Source organism: Mustela nivalis (genome assembly GCF_964662115.1).
Source record: "Mustela nivalis genome assembly, chromosome: X".
Classification (NCBI taxonomy): Eukaryota; Metazoa; Chordata; class Mammalia; order Carnivora; family Mustelidae; genus Mustela; species Mustela nivalis.
The window spans coordinates 19,150,358-19,165,570 of NC_139040.1; the positions used below are offsets into that span (position 1 = coordinate 19,150,358).

Genomic DNA, 15,213 nt, shown 5'->3' on the forward strand with positions numbered 1-15,213 from the left:
CTGTGTATCTTCCTTTGCTCTTGGCTGACTCAGGTAGGGTATCCACCCCCACTATGCCCCCAGAGCTTACAGGGCCAAAGTGCCTTATGCAAAATCATCAGGGCCAAATAAGTTTCAGAATTCAGAATCTGGGAAATCTATCAAGGTAATTCTATGTGTTTGCCCATATTACATAATACCTCTAGCAGATTGTGGCATAGCGCCCCATGATCAAATGCATTAATATTCTGTCATGAAATACATCAATATTCATACTAAGTGTGACAAATAAAGATTGTGAATATGTTAATGTATGTTTAAAATGAATTTTAAGAATGAAACTTGTGAGAAAGTTTTTAGTTTTCAGAGTTTTGTCCTTTTGGAAGTACTAATAAGGATTGATGCTCTGTAGTAGGAACCCAATGCTTATTTGGTAGATGGATGGAAGCATGGATGGATGGATGCAATACACTACGTATGTTTATCCTTTCAAATAAGTGACAAAAGTGCATTTAACAATAGTATTCATAACTTGAACCAAGAGTACCCAATTTGGGGTATTTTAGATTCCACTGCTGGCAAAAGGAACACTATTAGAAAAATCTACCATCTAGCCCTGCTACCACATCATGAATGGCCTGCCTTGAGTCAGATGGCCATCCCTGAGCCAGTGGCCTCTCCTGTGCATAAAACTGCAAGCCTTTTTCCTGACTTTGGGGCTATGGGCAAAGTAATCCTAACTAGAGAGGAAAAAAGGGCATGACAAGTACCCAGGGCTATTCTGTTTGGCTCTGATACAAAAGGAAAGGATGGCTATGTATATCTTGAGGTGATCCTCCTTAAATAGTATGGCTCCCAACCAGGCTTTGAAAGTTATTGAGTAACAGTGAGTTTGAAGTCACCTTTCTGAGCAAGTATTAAGAGTGCAGTTACTTTATATTGCTACTTAAAGTTAAAGCTTGCTGTTTTTACTTCCAGTCATCTGGGGGTAGGGGTACTGTATACTGTTGTGCCAGGATGCTCCAGAAACAAAGCAGGGAGTTCTAGAAGAGGCTTGCAAGGAATTAGAGTATGAGTCAAAGTCAAACCTTCAGGTTCCCATACTCAGGAGACACCAAGGAATCATGGGAAAATCCAGCAGGAGAAAATCACACAGCTACTTCTGGGACCAATGCCTATTGGGAAAACCTAATGAAGAAGGGGGATTGAGGAGAGGTTAGAAGGTTTGGCCTCAGAGCTCCAAGGCACTGGGGTGTTTGCTCCTAAAAGTGGAGACTATGAGTAACTAGGTCACATTCACCCATAGAAATGCCCCCAAGATTTTCAACCTTAAAACAAGGGGGTAGGACTTACATGATCTAAGATCTCTCCCTGCTGTAGTTTTCAGCACCCATGAATCTATTATTTTCTTCTAAAAATGTTTATTGTTTCTTGTGAGAGTAATAAATGCTCTTTGTTGAAAGTTTTGAAAATTGGGTAAATACATGAAAGTTTACATTCACCTATCATCACACCTCTTACATATATGAATGTATTCCTTTGTTTTTAAAGTCTTAAAATCTCCCTTTATTAAACATGATTTAAAAGCCTTTGATTTGGGGAGGAGGGAGGGGTGAGGGGTGGGATTATGGACATTGGGAGGGTATGTGCTATGGTGAGTGTTGTGAAGTGTGTAAACCTGGCGAGTCACAGACCTGTACCCCTGGGGATAAAAATACATTATATGTTTATAAAAAAAAAATAAAATAAATTATTTTTTGAAAAGCCTTTGATTTGTAAAGTACTAAAAAATCCCTTTGCCTTGCTGGGAGTTGGGGGACACCATTTTTCTTTTTATTCTTTTTATTTATTTATTTATTTATTTATTTATTTATTTATTTAATTGTGTTCTTTTAGCCACTGTATTGTACATTAGTTTTTGATGTAGTGTTCAATGATTCATGAGTTATGTACAACACCCAGTGAGCATCACAACATGTGCCCTCCTTAGTACCCATCACCCTGTTACTCCCTCCCCCTTTCCCCTCTGAAACCCTCAGTTCTTTTACCAAGGTCCGTAGTATCTCCTGGTTTATCTCCCTCTCCGATTTCTCCCCCTTCAGATTTCCCTCCCTTTCCCTATAGTCCTTCATGCTATTACTAAGTTCCATGTATGAGTGAAACGATATGATATTTGTCCTTCTCTGCTTGACTTACTTCACTTAGCATAATCCTCTCTAGTTCCATCCATGGCAGTGCAAGGGGTGGGTATTCATCCTTTCTGGTGGCTGAATCATATTCCTTTTGCTTGCTTGTTTTTATTTTCCATCTATTTGTAAAATTGTGATCATAAAATTTTGCATTTTGAGTAATACACTTACTGTATCATGAGCATCTCTATGTCATTACAAAAGCTATGATTCTAGTCTAATTTGCATGTCCACTGGACATTGTGGGGCACACTAAAAAGAAGAAAATGTGTGCTTTATCCTTATGGAACTTACAATCTGGTTGAGAAGATGAGACTTATATGCATGAAACCAATAGTGAAAAACAAGAAAGAAATATAATTAAATGTAATTTCTTGAGACAGACTGTAAGGAGAGTACGAATCCAGAGGGAGAGATTGATGTGGACACTAGTAAGAGGAGGATCCCAGAGAAGGCAAGACTTAAGCTGACCTTTAAAGGATAAGAAAAGGAGAATGAGGGGCGCCTGGGTGGCTCAGTGGGTTAAGACACTGCCTTCGGCTCGGGTCATGATCTCAGGGTCCTGGGATCAAGCCCCACATCAGGCTCTCTGCTCAGCGGGGAGTCTGCTTCCCCCACCCCCTCTCTGCCTGCCTCTCTGCCTGCTTGTGATCTCTCTGTCAAATAAAAAAAATTAAATAAAAAAGAAAAGAAAAGGAGAATGAAGAAAGAAGCATCATGGAAACAGAAGGAATTGGGGGAGGATGGACTGAGAAATAAAAATGCCTCTATGCTTTGTTGTTGATGATGAGCTACCTACGGCCAGGATTTCCAGACCCCAGGGGCTCATTTTACACATGAACAAATAAACCCAGGTCTCTAACCTAAAGGGGATGTGGAGGATAAATGCATGAAAAAAATGAAGTTCTCATATTAATGTGGAAGTAGCTTAGGCTCAGACCTTTTTCAGGTTAATAATAGACTTGTTTCTTTGCTGTGTCTTGAATAGTAATGGTTCAAATGTTATGGTGTTAGTCCCCAGTTGGACAACTTCCTATGTAGATAGCTGATTACATGACTCCAGAGTCCTGGTAACAGTCAGTTCACTAATGTGGGTTGGTAATCACAAGAAGAGAGAAATAAGAAAGTGTCTATGGCATAAGCCTCCTTCTCCATTCACTGAAGACACAGTTGAAAAACTCATTGAGAAAGTTAATTAAGCCACATCTGTGGTCTGAAGAGCTCCCCAGTGGGACTAGAAGTTTCTTAGGGACAGGAAACCCGTGGCTTGAAAAACAATAGAAAGCTACCCTTACAGAAATACCACAGTTTGAAATCCATTTGTGATGCATCAGAAAATCCCCTTGTCTAGGGTCAGGAGACTTGCCACTAACTAGTTGTATGACTTTGACCAAATAATTCCATTACCTTTTTAAGTTCACCTCAGTTTTCTTCCTCATCTGTAAAATGGGAATTATTCCAAAGTTCCCTTTTGGCACATAAACTCAATGAGTCTATGATTTCTTTGGACCATCACAGCCTTTCAGATTTCAGGAATCCCCTATGACAATGCAAATAACTCTGAGAAAAGACTACTTCTTACCCTTGTGTTGCCAGTCACCACCACACCTGGGGATCGAAGTCCTTGGGGAATGGGACCAGGAGAGCAAGCAGGCCCAGCCTGCAGGGGTAGACACAGAAAGAAGTGGGTATGCCAAGATGTCACCAGTTAAGCAGGAGGATCTTGATACCTTCTCCTCTATCTGCCTCTCCCCTGAGTGCCCAGCAGCAGGCTGTGCCTGACTGGGTTCCTACGTAGGTGCCTGCTCACTACAGGGTGCCCTGGCTGCCAGCATGCTGTTCCAAGCCAATGGGAGAACCCTAAGGGGAAGTATCCTAGGGCCAATCATAGATGGCAGTATCTCTTTAATGGCCAGAGAGACTGCATCTTTGGCTCCTTTTCATTGGTTCAGGCCAACTGAAGGCTCTCTGGACTCTCAGCCAATGCTGAGCCATCAGCCAACAGGAGTGGGCTCGGCTGCTGGATCCTGTTTTCCTCTGAGGCTGATGGGTAGCCCTGTTGTAAGGGCTGCCCTGTCTCCCCACTGTTATCCCTCACTGAAAACTTTTGCCATGAAGCACAGAAGGCATGAACAGTGGGACCTAATCGAGGCAGCCTGATTAAAGGTAGGCATGCTGGGGGCCAAGAGCCATGCCCAGGCCCAGCTCCTTCAGGTGAGTGCAGGTGAACCAACACAGGGAGAGAAAAAGCAGCTTGAACTGGTATGAGTGGGCACTGCAGGAATGGAGCTAAGGACAGATAGTGACAGGTAGAACTCTTTATTTTTTCCTTCCCATAAGCCATTAGTATCCAAGTGGCTTGTCCACAATCCTATGGCACCCTCTCTATTCTTGCCCTATAGCCCAAACCACAGCCAGGGAAGAATTCCTCCTAAAAGGATGAGAGAAATGTGTTGGTGAAAGTGTTCTAGTTCCCAAATGGAACCTGTATTTCCTGCTTTAGGATGCCCACAATGCCCACAGATAAATTTGGTGGCTCTGGACTCCAAGGACACATGGATCCTATCATCTATGCTCCTTACATCTCAGACTGCAGTCTTATCAGTTCCTCATATGCTTTAAGAAAGGCTAAGGTTGTGCATTAAGCTCTTGCTGGTCTGGGTAGCTATCATTTTGCTCCTTGACCACTGCACCTATTATTAGTGCCCTCCAAGGGCAAAGCCCTAAACCTGGGCAGCCACTTAAGCAATTTGTACACAGGAGGCAGAATGAGACAGTATAAAAAGTTTAGTGCAAAGCCTTCCCCATTTCTGAAGATGTTCAGTCATTTATCAAACACTTGCTGAGTACCTTTTATGTGACAAGCCCTCTGCTAGGTGCTAAGAGGACAAAGAAAAGTAAGATATATAGGCTTTTGGTGAATACCACCAGGGCAGGTCCAAGGGAAGAATGTGTCTTGAGCAGTGGTTACAGACTACAATTTATGTCCTTTAGTAACTGACCTGATATTACAGTTGGTTTTGGAATCCTCCAGAAATGGCCCTTGGTAAAACCAATCAGAAATGTCTTTCTTCAATGCCCTTAAGGTGCTCCCCTATTAAAACTCTTTTTTTTTTTTTTCAAGAAAGAATCTGCTACGAAAATTACTGTAAGGCCTTGGGCAAGTCAGTTTTCAATTCTATCTTCAAAATAAGAAATTTGGGGTAGGGGCTCTGAAGCACTTTGAAAATCTGAAAGACCATCTAGGAGTCTATAATAGTAGTCATTTACTCCTCACTATAAATTTAAGTAGCTATGTTCCTTCTTCCTGGGCATATATTTTATGCCCAGGAAATTTTATGCTAAAATTTTCAAGCTTATTTTTTTCCTACAATTATGGAATGAAAGGCTTTGTCAACTGGTAAAGAAATTTCAGGGATCTGCCTACAAAAGGGAGAAGTATTTGGGAAAGGGGAATGAGGAGGAAAGGGAATATAATAAACATCCCCAATATCCTAATAACTTGTTTCTTTTTTTTAATTTTTTATTTTTTATAAACATATATTTTTATCCCCAGGGGTACAGGTCTGTGAATCGCCAGGTTTACACACTTCACAGCACTCACCAAAGCACATACCCTCCCCCATGTCCATAATCCCACCCCCTTCTCCCAAACCCCCTTCCCGCAGCAACCCTCAGTTTGTTTTGTGAGATTAAGAGTCACTTATGGTTTGTCTCCCTCCCAATCCCATCTTGTTTCATTGATTCTTCTTCTACCCACTTAAGCCCCCATGTTGCATCACCACTTCCTCCTATCAGGGAGATCATATGATAGTTGTCTTTCTCTGCTTGACTTATTTCGCTCAGCATGATACGCTCTAGTTCCATCCATGTTGTCACAAATGGCCTAATAACTTGTTTCATGAGGTTGTGGGACCCTGCGTTCTGCTGAGGCTAATCCTAAACCATAGTTGCTGATAAAAGGAATCATTAAAAATAATAAAATAAAGCTCTCTTTAGGGCTTACAGTGCTTTAATACCGGGGGGCTCTTATAACAGTGAACTTAGAGGGCTTGGTGGGAAGCTCTGAGTACATGATTCACAGGCCCAAGATGCAGGGATCACCACAGCATCTTTGGCCCACTACTGTCCCTCCTTCTTATTTCAGGTTCCTTTGGAGGCTAGATCTCACTCTCACTGGCTGTGAATATTTTGAATGACACAAAGTCAGGAAAAAGTACAGTGATTCAGAAATGCACATTATTAAGTATATTTTATTGTAAAAGACAGTAAGTATATTTTAAGTAAAAGACAGTAAGTATATTTTAAGTATATTTTATTGTATTTTAGGTATATTTTAGATGTAAAAGACATCTAATCAATCCGGTCCCCTGTCTGAACATGGCAGTTAGAAGAGGCAAAGCAAGGCTTTTGCATTTAACTTCAAACCAAAATAATGTGCCAAAGGGGGCAGGATCAAGGAATCCAAATCAGTGGTCTCTATTTATGTTTCTTATACCGTAGTGCTGATTTGCAGCTCTCCAGGTGCCAAATGGCATCTGGGAAACATTATTCCATCCTCCAATTGATGTAATAATTAGATTGCATAAATGGCTCCCCTGCACTCACTGCCAGCGCAAAAGACAGATGTTATTGGTGAGCCAATCAATCTTTTCCCCTGTTAAAGTTTGAACCTGCATCAGCAATTATGTTGTGGCGGTCGAAAGCCACCTTAACGAGTGAAAACTGGCAAAGATGAATTTGGGGAGTGGATTATACTACATTATTTCCCAACAGTGTGTATATGGTTGGGACCCAAGCAGGTACATGAACATATCCACAAATAGACATACCACCAGGGGTCAAAAGAGGGAAAGATGGCTAGTGACATCTTCTTCAAGATTTTGCTTTTCTCTATTCCTGTAACCTGCTTCACATTTAGATAAACTTAGGGACTGAGAAAAGTATGTCAGGGGAAAGCACTAGTCATCCACATTCTAGTCCCCAGAACTTATTAATATTACCTTAGATGGGATTTTGCAGATGTGACTAAGATAAGGATCTTGAGATAGATTATTTTGGGTGATCTGGCTAGATATCTTGAATATCTTGAGTCTAATCATTTTGGCACAGCCAAAAGCCAAGGTATGCCATCAGCCACCATGAACTGGAAGAAAGAAAGAACATAATCTCCCATAGAGCCTCTGGAGGAAGCATGGCCCTGTCAACACTTTGATCTTGTCCCACTGAAACTGATATCAGACTTCTGGCCCCTGGATTGTGAGGTAACAAATTTAGGTTATGTCAAGCCTGACAGTTTGTGGTAATTTGTTATAGCAGACATAGGATATGAAAATAGTCCTTCATTACTAAGCCTAGGTCACAGGTAAAGTGATAAAGAATCTTCCTGTTTAGGTATGAAGAGCATCACAATCCTCCTCTACTTAAAATATGCCTTCCATCTATCACAATGCAATGCCAAGTACTACAATCTAAAATTCACAGGTACATGTCAATGTTTCTACTTTAGGGTAATTGTTTCTTGCTGATACACTGCAAACAGTACATCTAAACCCGTGTTTTCCATTAGTACTTTTGCATGAATTTATATACCCAATTACTTCCAGCAATGAGGCAGGCCTTGGGGGGACAGGGAGGGACATTGAAAAGGTAGGGAAATACAGTAAATATGTCTAAATTGAAACCGCAATTGGGCTCAAATCAAATCTCTTTTAGTAATAACACTAAGTAGGGCCTTTAGGAAAACAAGTCATGGCAGAGCTAACTTAATTTACTCTTCTGATAAGGTTACAAGGCTTGTGGATCAGGAGAATGCTGTAGACAGGCTGCATCTGGATCTTAACAAGGCTTTTGACTTAGACTCTTATAAGCCCTTTGTAGATCAAGTGAAGAAATACAGGCAGTAGGTGAGACTTCAGAGCCAGCAGGAGAGTGCTAATATGTAGACCAGGGTCTTCAGTGATAGGTCACAGGTCTCTATATCATCCCCAGTCAAATCACTCGTATCCATGACTTACATGCAGATCAAGCCAGCATTTTCTTTTTTTCTAAGATTTTATTTATTTATTTGACACAGAGAGAGAGAGATCACAAGTAAACAGAGAGGCAGGCAGAGAGAGAGGAAGAAGCAGGCTCCCTGCTGAGCAGAGAGCTTCGATGGGAGGCTCAATCCCAGGACCTTGAGATCATGACCTAATCCAAAGGTGGAGGCTTAACCCACTGAGCCACTGAGGCACCCCAAGCATTTTCTATGAAAACGGGGATGGTGGCGAGCTAGATGATCCAGCTGACAGATCAGATGTGAGGCTTCAGGATACAAAACAATAATCAGTAGCCTGGATCATTGACCGACCCCTCTGAAATGAAATGTTCAGAACTAATAATCTAAAATTCTCATGTACAAAGACAGGTTTATATACAGAACAGCCTTCAGAGTGTAGAAAACAGTGGCGGTCAGCAGGCACATTTGAGTCAGAAGAATGGTAAAGCTGGCAAAACAAAACAAAAACAAAGCAAAACTGTTATAACAAAAACAAAAGAAGCTAAATGTAGTCAGTGTGCCTCTCCAGAAACAATAGAGAACCATGTTCCAACTTGCGTATTTCTCATTGTCTATGCTGTAATGGGGTTCAGTTCTGGGCAAGATTCTTTTTATCTCCCAGATGTATGTTTTCTTTTAAGAAAAAAAAAAAAGCTTACCGAAGTATATAAAGTAAAAAGTGGCATTCTGACTGTCTCCCAACATCTAATCCCAAAGGTAATTATTGTTAACAGAATAGTATGTTTCCACACTTTTCTATGAAATTTTTTATTATATACAATTCATTAAACATAAACAAAAGCATGCTATACATACTGTTCCTGGATTTGCTTTTTATTGAACAATATGTCATGGGCATTTTCCCATGTCAGATATTAAGAGCTAATAATTATTAAACATTCTCCATGTGCCAAGTACATTCTAAAAAGCATTTCGTGCTTTAATTCACTTAAAACTCAAAAGAACCTCCTGAGGTGGGTACTATTATTACTACCCCCATTGTAGAGAAAAGAAAACAGGTTTAGAAAACTTTCTCAAGGTGATTAAATTTCATAGGTTGGATTTGAGTTCTGGCCCCTCCAGTTCCAGAGCTTGTGCTCTTAAAATCTATACCACGCTGCCTTCAGTACTTTGAGGGCTATTTCATTTTTAAAAATACAAACCAAGAGTTTATTGTATCTTCATCAGAATTTATTCAATCTTATATTAGTGGGCATGAGATGGTTACCTTCCAGAAGGACTTCTCAGAGCTTTAAATGTGCTACTGTGCATTATGATTCTCCTAAAATGGGGACACAGTAGGCACTGTTTCCCAAACTTCCTTAACCATCACATCCACTTGCCCTCATGGAGCATTTTGGGGACTGGAGCAGTGGGGTTTCAACATTTGATGTGCATCTGCATCACTGGGGCTGCTTTTCCAATGCAAATTCCTAGGCCTCAACTAAAGTGCTTGAGGTGATGGAGGTAGCTCATAGACCACACATTGAGAAACGCTGCCATATGCTATGAGGTTAATCTTCAGTGTAGAGAATAAATATGAGTGACTACACAATCACAGTTTTATTTGGGGGGAGGGATTTTTTTTTATTTTATCTTTTCAGTGTTCCAAAATTCATTACAAGCACAATTTTAGATCGACCAAGGGCATGAGTAGTTGAGGGGGAACACTCTTTCTCCTTCCCTCCCAATCTATGTAATCATCTGCAACTTATCTGCTCCAATGCCAGAAACCCACAGCACAATGAAGCATTAATGTAAAATTCTCTGTGATTCTCTGTGATATAAGTTCCCAAGGGAATAGGACACCAGTACCAATCACACCACTCTACCTATATCAATAAAGAAATTGGAGAAGGAAGGAAGGAAAGAAGAGAGAGAGAAAGAGAAAAAGAGAGAGAGAAAAAAGGAAAGGAAAGGAAAGGAAAGGAAAAGAAAAGAGGAAAGGAGAAAAAAGGAGGGAAGGGGGGAGGAAGGAAGGAAGAAGAGAAGGATGGAAGGAAGAGAGAAAAGAACAAAGAAAAGAAGAAAGGAAGAAAGAAAGAAGCCACCACTGAAAGTATAAGCTAACAATAGGAGAATATTTCTAGAGAGTTCATTCCACATAGATCTGAACTCTTACTACTGGGACCTCTCTCTTCATTACTGTCATTTATAGAAACATTAAGAACAAATATCTACAGACCAAGAATTAACCCAATCAGAGGAGAAAAAAAATATATGAGAGAATAAGTTTTTTTTTTAAAAAATGGTAAACTTGGACAAGTAAAAGATGACCTGTTCATGGTCTCAAGTTATATTTGATATCATCAAATTCCATTTGCCCTTGCAGGTTATTGCTTAAGGATCACCTGAGGTTAGATTGGAGGAAGAAAAGAGAGGGAGGACTTAAAGAGGGAAAGTGGAAGGGGTGAGCACAGCAGAATGAGTGTTTAGCAAGGAGGCTCCTGGAAAGGTTCATCTCCAGTGAGTGGATAAGGGCCTTACAAGAGAAGGGACCTGAGCAACCTATTGCTGGTCTAACCCCAAGCTCTGCCCTTGAGACCCTCTCCACATGTCACATGCTGAAATTTTCAAAATATCTTTACCTTTCGAATCTCAAAGGATCCTTACTTCAGCTTTAAGAGGCTGTTGGGGCAGTACTACAGACCCTATTCGACAAATGGGGTTTCAAAAGTACTGGGAAGAGGGTATGCATGGGGGTTAATGGTACAGAAGGGAACTACAGATCACGATGCAGTAAAAAGTATACTGAAACACACTATTTTATATTTAGCAGAATCTCAAGCATGTCATATTGCATAGAACAAAGCTGAAAAGAAATATACATCTGATATTGACAGCTATTTTTGAAAGCTTACATTATGAGTGAACTGTATTTTCTTCTTTATACTTGTCTGGGTCTATCCTCTCTTCAAATGCACTGCAATGCACATTGTGGCTTTTATGCACAGGAGAAAGATAAATATTAAAGAAAAATACAGCATCAGAATGAAAAGTTCAAGTCCAGCCCTGCCCCCATACAAATCTCTTCACTCTCTGAGACTCAGTTTCCACAAGCTTCCTAAGAGCCCTAGGTTTTGGTGAAGACATTGGCTGAGGGATAATGTAAGGAGTGGAAAGGAAATGAAAGGTTAAGAGTGATAAGCTGCTGTAGTTTGGCTTATCTTGGGGAGTAGAAATGCTGCTTTCTGATTTCAGAGATGGTGGCTGTGAAAATGCTTTGTACATCAATGGCTATTATGCAAGTGACAGGAATTATTGCTGTTAATGACTTCTGATTCTTCATACACATACACACACGTACACACACACATACCTTCTTCAAACTGCTTAAAAATCCCCATTTTGGCTCAATTTTCTCTTCTATTTCCCTGCAATATTGCCTTGATAATTTCATTACCAACTTCAGGTAAAGTCTGTTTTCTGCTTGTTACTAGCCAGTTTAGCTACATTGGAATCTCTACTATATCTGAGCTCATCCCCCTATACATTGTTCGGTCATTAACAAGTATCATCTACATAACTCAAAGTCATGTCCCAGGGCCTCTGCAGCAGCCTTCATACTGATTAAAGAAGCAGCTTGGTCCAACCAGGACAGGATCCGGATCTTCTTATTCCAAACCAGATTAATTGCCCCGTTAATGACCATGCTTCACCTGAGTACAGTATCTAATTTTGGAAAGAAAAAAAAAAAACAAAAAACAAAAAACCCTGTATGCTCCGTATCTTTCTGGAGCCTCACAGCAACACTGGGCGAAAAGTAGAGCAGGGATATACACTTTGGTTTACAGAGCAAAGAGAGAGAAAGTGACTTGTTCTAGATTCACAGAGTGGATAACAAACAATATCAGAATTCGAGCCCATGATAGCCTCTTACCCCCACATTGTGGCATTAGCTCACAACTGGATGTGGAGAAATGAAAACACAGAAAACAAATCACAGTGAACCTGAGCACTGAGAGATTTAGCATGATATATACCAAAACCTTTTTCTTATTGGAGTAAGACAAGACCCATGACTTGTAGTAAGACCCCATTTGGGATCTGGGGGTCAGGCATGAGAAAATGTTCTCTCTGAGACTAGCACTGAGTTCTTCCACAAATCATTTATTCTTTCCTTCATTCCTTCACTCATCCATTCACTAATCATTTATTGAACATTTGTATGTGCCATGCACTGTGCTTGGTGCTAGTAGATAAGACACAAAAAAAGGCAGAACATAGCTCAGGCCCTCAAGGAATTCACCAGAGTCTAGAGAAAGAAACTGGAAACAGACATGACTACCTCCAAACACATAATAAAGTAGGATTCATGCCTTGAGAGAGAAAAAAATGTTCTGGTAGTCTATCTATTCAGATATTCTGGAGGGGGGATCTGGGATAACATCCTGGTGTATGAGCTTGACTTATGAAAAATAAGAATTTGAAGAAATGATAAATGGGTAGGAGTAGGGGCTTCCAGAGAAAGAGAACAGCATGATTTAAGACAGACTTAAGAAACCAGATGGGTTGGATGGAAATCAGTGGATAATCGTATTTTGATGGAGCTGGGATTGGACATGAGAGAGGAAAGATAAGATGGGCAGATATATTTAAGCCAGTTTGTGGTAGCTTTGAATACTATGGGCCCAGCTTCAAATTCCATCTTTCTCAGAGGCCAACCACAGTGAATGCCCAAGAAAGGATTTGGGGAACGCAACAAAAGATGGATACTGCTCCTTGGGAGCCAGAAACCAAGCCAAAAAAAAAAAAAAAAGATGATGTCTACATGGACTCCAGAAGGGGAGAAGTCACAATGAGGCTCCTTGGCAGAGTGGGTAATAATGGCAAACTGCTTTGAGAGAAAAAGCTTAACTTAGTCCACTGAAATTGTTGCCTTGGCACTTTGCCCAGTTCATCTTCTGGGCCTTTACTTGCTAAATATTAAAACTGTTATGTCTTCGTCAGCCTCTCTCCCACCAGTTTTGCTCATTGAGAAAGTGGATTTATTTTTCAAGATATCCTCCCTGACCTTTGCCTCAGCAGTCCTCAGTTTCCCATAGCGAAAGTCACTGACATCTGTCTACCCAGTTCCTTTCCTGGCTCCTCCTTTGCCCATCCTTTTAGGGTTAATCTTCCCCAGAGTTAAGTTTTTGAAGCTTTCCTCATAGTCTTAAGTACCTTTCTTATCCCAGGTCCACATTCATGGTTGCAACTACTATATCAATGACCTCTAAATCTGCAAATTCTCTTTTGAGAATTTTGAGAATTCTCTTAGGACCACACATCCAGCTGCCTATTAGACATCTCTACCCTAATGTGGCACAGTTAACTTTAACTCAAAATATTTTCCACCATTTCAGAAGTAATCTTCCCACACAAAACTTACTTTACTACCTAATGTACCATCATATGCTCTGTCATCCAAATTAAACACCTGAAAATTTTCCTTGACTCTCTCCATTCACTGTTCCCCAAACATCTAATCAATCAGCAATTCCTGGGGTGCCTGGGTGGCTTAGTGGGTTAAGCCGCCGCCTTCGGCTCAGGTCATGATCTCAGGGTCCTAGGATCGAGTCCCACATCGGGCTCTCTGCTCGGCGGGGAGCCTGCTTCTCTCTCTCTCTCTGAAGAGCCTGCTTCTCTCTCTCTCTCTCTACCTACTTGTGATCTCTCTCTGTCAAATAAATAAATAAAAAATCTTTTAAAAAATCAGCAATTCCTTTAAGTTTCTACTTCTTTAATACTGGTTGACTATATCTGCTTCTCTTCATCCCTACTGCTGGCCTCTCATCCAGATTTCTAAAAATAACCTTCTGTCTGGTTTCCTTGACCCCAAACCATGTATCACAATTCTCATACAAGCTTTGAGTGGATATTTTTGTCAAATATCTCCTTTTCTAGGAAGCATCTCTTGGTCCCTCCCATCCACTCCTTTCTTCAAGAACTCTTTGGTCTTGCTAAGGAGATATTACAAAACAACCTCAGAAGTGTTGATATTATACCCTGTTTCTGCCAGAGGAAATGAGGGACAGAGAGATCTGTGCTTTCAGAAATGTTTCTATGCATATACCATTGTGGAGAATCCTGAATTACACACGTGCCTAAGGCAACAGGGTCTTGTGAGTAGGCTGCAAGGGAGAAGCCAACTTTACCTTCAAACACTCTGAATTTTCTAATTTTGTACTTTTTCTTTGGCTTTCTCATGAAAATGTGACCCACTGCTACAAGAATTTGGGAAATAAAATGCATCATTAATCAAAAATTACTCTTCCCTAAAATAAAATATTAGCTCTGTTGGATAGTTAATTGTATTATCAGAATGAACAGCTCATCCTCTTTTACAAGGGCTTTAAACCCTGATCGCCTAATAAGTGCAGAAATTATAGTTAATCTAGCTCAAAATTTAATTATGATGACTCATACATCACAAAGCAAAGCACACAGGGGCAAAACTCTGGTGAAGTAATGTCCAGATGACCTTGACCCAAGCCTGCTGGCTGGCTCTTTTTAAGTGGGAAATTGGAAATCCTTCCTGTTTGTGAGATAGCAGGGCTATGCAAACAAGACCCACCCCAGTCTACCTCAGAGGTTTTATAGGAATGCCTACTTTAATCAAATCTTACCATGAGAAAGCCCAGAAGCAATTCTCCCTCTGGACTCTGCCTTTCCAGATCTTGTTAGGATATTATGCAGTTAGATTTAAACAATACCACTATAGTGAACCAGGCCGGGACTGAGTATTGAGGAATTGTATGAGGCCTTCGAAATTTCAAGAATGCATCTAAATCTGGATTCAGAGACAGTCTGGGTTGATAGTGGCCTAAAAGGTCAACAGTTACTGCAGGTGATACAGCTTTGAGTCCTCTCATTCTCCTGAATGCTCATAGAACCGAGGACAATTCTCCAGGTATTTTCTGAGAATAAAAGTATGATCAGACTCATTCATTTGTAATTTTCCACTTCTAATCATATAGTTTAAGAAGTTATTACCTCTCTGAGCAGTTACGGGCACCTAAGTTA

The 15,213-nt window shown here is 40.6% G+C and overlaps 1 protein-coding gene across 1 annotated transcript in view; it reads left to right on the forward strand.

The window, feature by feature from the left end:
- The first annotated feature begins 4,235 nt into the window (after positions 1 to 4,235).
- The window catches only part of LOC309856459 (uncharacterized protein), a 110,841-nt gene continuing 99,863 nt past the window's right edge, over positions 4,236 to 15,213 (forward strand). Inside the window, exon 1 of the mRNA XM_082717692.1 lies at positions 4,236 to 4,334. The gene's annotated coding sequence lies outside the window, so the exon portion shown is untranslated. The remainder of the gene's footprint in view (positions 4,335 to 15,213) is intronic.